The sequence below is a fragment of the Mytilus californianus genome, unplaced genomic scaffold (assembly GCF_021869535.1).
Source record: "Mytilus californianus isolate M0D057914Y unplaced genomic scaffold, xbMytCali1.0.p SCAF_1, whole genome shotgun sequence".
NCBI classification, from domain to species: Eukaryota; Metazoa; Mollusca; class Bivalvia; order Mytilida; family Mytilidae; genus Mytilus; species Mytilus californianus.
In genome coordinates, this window is record NW_026262581.1 from 48,159,184 (window position 1) to 48,164,787 (window position 5,604).

Genomic DNA, 5,604 nt, shown 5'->3' on the forward strand with positions numbered 1-5,604 from the left:
TGTCGTAAAGTTTTGTTTTCAACCGACCCTCATTGTCAATTTCTAGATGTAAGTCAAGATATGAGGCAGACTTAACTGTATCTGTAGTATCCTTTATCTCTAGTTCGATGGGATAGATTCGTTCAACATAGTCACCAAATTTTGTACTATTTAGTGAGAGAACATCTTCTATATAGCGGAACGTAGAGTTAAAGGATATTGCTAACTTCTTATCTTTCTTCCTAAGAAGTTCCTGTATGAAGTCAGCCTCATTATAATAAAGAAACAAGTCGGCAAGAAGAGGGGCACAATTGGTTCCCATTGGAATTCCGACAGTCTGTTGAAAAACACGTCCTCCAAACGTAACAAATATGTTGTCAATCAAGAAATCAAGCATCTTGATAATGTCAGTTTCAGAGAATGTTTTGTTTGAATCAGAGTGATTCTTTACAAAGTAGGATTAATCCCTCCCCAAGACAAGATACTTGTATCTACGTTCGCCATTCTTTTTAATGAAATAAAGTAATACCAACTCTTTCAATTTGTCTTTTAGTTTGGTATGGGGAATACTTGTGTAAAGTGTAGAAAAGTCAAATGTTTTAATACTATTGCAAGATGAGAGAGTCTTAGATTGTATGTACTTTAAAAGATCTTTGGAATTTTTTAGTATCCACATCTGATTCACGCCACCTCTAGAATAGGCAGTTTCACAATAACTTTGGAGCCCGGCTTTGATAGTTGATAAAATAGATGTTAATAATTTAGAAAGAGGTTTCGTGGAGCACTTGGAAGACCCAGCAATATACCGTTGTTTGTAAGGACACTTATGTGGTTTAGGTATCCAATACAGTGATGGAAGATCCAGTTCTTCATCTTTGATTGAAATTCCAAAGGAACATAGAACATAGAACAGACCTATGATTATCCAGGATTTCCTCTTTGGTAAGTGTCGTGAGGGTATGCACCTACATCAAACCTTTAAAGCCCATAGAAAAGGATGAAAAGAAATTACAAAAAGCTTCAAATTATGGTAACAGTTATATAGTTGTTCTTTTTTAAATTTGACTAACTAGCCACTTTAAATTTCATTCTATTCAACAAAAAGATTTAACTGAATTTCTAGGACCGTGATCACCTGAGAATGAATTTGCACTGTATTTTCTTTTTATATATTAAAAGTTTCAGATCTTTCTAAAGTTTGGAAAAATAATTTTCATTGCTCTTTTTTGCTTTACTTACACTATTATTATTGTTTGAAATTTTAAAAAAGTTTTAAAATTGAGTATGTTATCCGCTACACCTCAAAGTCTAAGATCAACAATATGTATTTTCAAGATAATTTATCATATCTTCAAATAATATTGTTTCCTGATTTCAATTACAAATTTGGTTCAATGTTTATATCGCCAAACTTTATGATCTGATTTGAATGACGTATTATGACCTATTTAGCGTTTCATGAAATGCATAGCCTTATATTTAAATATATTATTATAGCTTTTTTTTCAAATGAAATGAATAGGTCAGTAGCAAAAAAAGTAAATGTAAGAAATTATTCAAACACCACTAAAATATTTTTGTTGTTTAAACAAAGATTTCTGATCAGGAAAATATTTTTTTAATTTTTTTCTGTTAATAGTGAGGCAATAAAGGAGACTGATATTAAAGTTTGTAAACCAATTTACTCGATGCAAGTATGACGTTTAGAACTTGATTGATGTTCATAATTACAAATATTGCAAAACTTACGTCACACCTGCACTGAACCATGTATTTCCTCTAGTACACAGGTTATTTCCTCATGTAGAGTGTATATAAGACAGAAATAAATTAAAGACTTCACAAAACATTTCTGTACACCGTTAAATAATAAATACATTCAAGGTAAGTCCTATGTTTAAAATAGATTTGGATCATTGAACTATCATAGATAATTTTATAAAATATATGCAATAAACGTTTGAGTTTAAAAAACGACAACGCCTATTTCGTAAAAGAAACGGATTCTTAGTATCAGATATGTAAGTTAAAATCCAATTATGATTTAAGCTTGAACTATTTCTGTGAAGATCAAATGATATAAAATCAAGGTAAAGAAGTCGGAAGGTACTAAAGGTACAACAAGAATTTTCATTATCAGTGGGAAAAACCCGAGGATTAACAGATCCTCTGATGTCATGTTGATCTTTTTAATAATATATTAAATTGCATTTATGACCTGCATTGATTTTACGGCGATTTCTGCTGTTAAGGTATGCAGCTCTCGTTTAATGCATCAAATATATTGGTAGAAAAATCATTATAAATAGAATTTTGAAACAATTTAAATTTAGTTGCATTTGTTTTAATATTCATTCCAGGTATATATAATGGAAGGGAAAGCTGTTATCATTTTCTTTGGATTTATAGCATGTGCTTTTGCTGGTATGTATCTTATTGTATTATATTTCCAATCTTCGCTTTATTGTTTAAATGATGATTTAATATTAATCAAAGAAATGAATATTCAGCAAAAAACATTCTAAAAACTACAGAACCAATATTCTAATAATAATAACAGACCAAATATTCTAAGAACATGACGAACCTTTCAAATCAACAGACAACTTTTGTTACGTCGTTACAATTCTTTGAAGACTTTTTTTAAGTATACCTTTACTCATAAGGAAAACATTGGAAAGACAAAGTAAATCGAATCATTTAAATAATTGTAGCAGGCAATACAAACATGACTTTTCGATTTCGAAAAAGGTAATAAAACAAAAAAAGTCCACAAAATCAAGTATGTTTATTGTTAACGAAATGAAATTTACGGTAAACTTTTCAAAAACAAATTACTACGAGAATGAGAAATATTTTAACCCTCACCCGGAACGCTGGAACCTTAAAATGACCTTTATTATATGAAATTATCAAAGCCACAATAAAATTTGTAATAAACACTGTGGGTAAAGAAACCCAATTAAGTCCAATCTCAGTTACATATTCCATTCTTTCTAATATCCATTCATTATTACAGTGTATCCAGTCAAGAAAGCTTGTGAAATTGAATGCTCGAGTCGTCTAGATTGCCAAACAGGTTACCATTGTCAAACAGTAGGATGTAATCGTTTGTGCAGACCTGAAAGAGTAATTTTATCAAATACAGTAGTTAGATCAGATATTATTACATCTGGATGCGTTGAGAGATGTATGCTGCGAGGTGGACAAGATTGTAGACGTCTTTGCCAGCGTAGTGTTGATTCATTTCCTGGAGATTCCTTAGACAGGACCTTCACAGGTGCTTTAGTAGATCCTATTCGGTCAGGTAGTCTAGTTAGACGTATTTCGCCAGTAGATTCTATTCGGTCAGGTAGTCTAGTTAGACGTATCTCGCCTGTAGATTCTTTTCGGTCAGGTAGTCTTGTTAGACGTATATCGCCAGTTGATTCAATATTGTCAAAAGGCTGTCAAAATACGTGCATTTCACGGGGCTGCAACTTCAACGAGGAATGTGTCACAAGAGATGGATGTTCTGTATGTGTTCTTGCCAAGACATACGCATAAAATAAGACAACCGAGGCCACATTAAATAGTGCAATATTTATTTTGTATTTATCCATGTATTGGTATATTTTATCATGTTTTGATACACGAATAAAACATATATTATAACAGAGTTTTATTTAATTTTTGTTCTTAGAATTTATAGATGGAAAGTAAAATAATAAAAATACCGAACTCGAAGGAAAACTCAAAACAGAAAGTTTCACACACATCAAACAATTGGAAGACAACTGTCATATTCCTGACTTGGTACATACATTTCCTAATCTAGAAAATGGTAGATTAAACCTGGTTTCATAGCTAGCGAACTTCTCACGTGTATTACAGTCGAAAAGAATTTCATTACATTGACAACAATATGTAAGCAAAACAAACAGACAGAATAGGTAAAAATGTCAAAACATTGATGTACAGCAGTCAACATTGTATTGTAATCTTAATCACTATGATAACAATGAGGAAATCATATGCCTCTAATTTTGTCAAAGTGTACAACTAAATATGAATAACAGAATCTAGATGACCTAACACTCATTATAAAACCATAAAAAACTATAATAGAATTTTCTTATATGAATTACAGAAATCAATGTATATAAAAAAAGACTGAAGCTTATCAAATTGTATTTCTTTCACACAATTTACTACATAACAAGATCGTCATTTCCATGAGAACCAGCTGTTCTCCTCATGCCGACTATTTCCTTTATTTTCATGAGTCTGAATCCATGCAGGAGCTTCTGATGAAAAATTAAGAGAAGCTAGCACTATCCTTTTACATCACTTAACGCTATAGAGTTGATGTCCTCTGACTTAATAATTCAAAGTTTGGTGACTATGCAGAACGCATCTATCCAATCGAACTTGAAACAAAGGAAACTACAGTTTCTTACAGATTTTTAAAACAGACTATCAATTCATGACAGGTCGCTATTTTGACAGCATTTCGAAACTAATAATCACGTGATATCTAATGACCAAAAATTCCTTGTACCTAGCATGACATGTCATAATAGTTAATCAGTGTTAAAATGACTTGTCAAGCTTATGGATGTTCTACCCGACCAAGTAATGAAAAAAGCCTGCATAGCTACCCGGATTCAGTAAAAAAGAAAGAATTCTACCAGACTTGGATCTGCAACTTAAGCCTTACTAGTTACCTGTTACCTGTCAGGTAGGTTCAGCCTTTCTAAGGGTCACTCCCATTGGGATTTAAGTAGGTTAATAATGTGTACATCATATACAGTTGTACATTTAAACTTTTATAAAATATCAATATGTACCAAGAACAAGGTTGTGTGTGAGGACCATTTTGAAACATCTTGTTTCGAAGGAAATTTGATGGTAATTATAACTTTTTTCTTGGCAGTTATATTAAGAGATAGTTATTGCTGTTCTGTTGTTCTCTGTTCTAAAGAAATAGTTGTGCAAAATAGTATGAACTCGAAGGCCAGGTGCTTTAAATCTATTAAAATTAATGCTAACCTATAGTTGTCAACTTCTATGTAATTTGGTCTCTGGTGGAGAAATAAAACCACACTTTTTTATTCTTATAGTTTTTTTTTGTTAACATGTTCAAGTGCTTTGGAATAGAATAATTCCCACTACGATTATTAAAATAAGAGGCATGAAAAACAGACAATATCATAAAATAAAGTAATGCTTTACTAAGATTGATAAGAATGTTTTAAAAAATACTTTACAAGACATCTTAATTATTTCAATGGGTTTATATATAAGAAATAGTCAGCGTACAATGCCAAAGTCAGGTTTAAGAACTGTAAATGACAGAAGATCGTACATCGGTTTTAACTCGTCGTTAAATTTACATTTTTGATCTGAGATATAGTATCAAGTATTATATAGGGCTTAGGCTATTATAATGTAATAGTAGTCTCAATAAAGGAAAAAAGTCCGCAGATACTTATTCTGGAGGAATAATAAACTTCGTTATGCTCTCATTTAGATTTTAAAAAGGTGTTGATTTGAGATCTTGTGAAAATAATTTTTTTAAATGCTTTTTTTTTTCTTATATTTTTAGTTTATTTTGGGTTTTACCCCTAACTTGACCAACGTTCA

At 31.3% G+C, this 5,604-nt stretch overlaps 1 long non-coding RNA gene across 2 annotated transcripts; it reads left to right on the top strand.

Moving 5' to 3' along the window:
• Positions 1–1,794: 1,794 nt before the first annotated feature.
• LOC127704633 (uncharacterized) lies at positions 1,795–3,615 on the top strand. 2 transcript variants are annotated; one of them, XR_007983428.1, is made up of 4 exons: positions 1,795–1,863; positions 2,340–2,403; positions 2,999–3,331; positions 3,377–3,615. It is a non-coding gene; the product is annotated as an uncharacterized LOC127704633 (long non-coding RNA). The 2 variants fall into 2 exon arrangements; XR_007983427.1 differs by having other exon boundaries at positions 2,999–3,615.
• Positions 3,616–5,604: the final 1,989 nt, after the last annotated feature.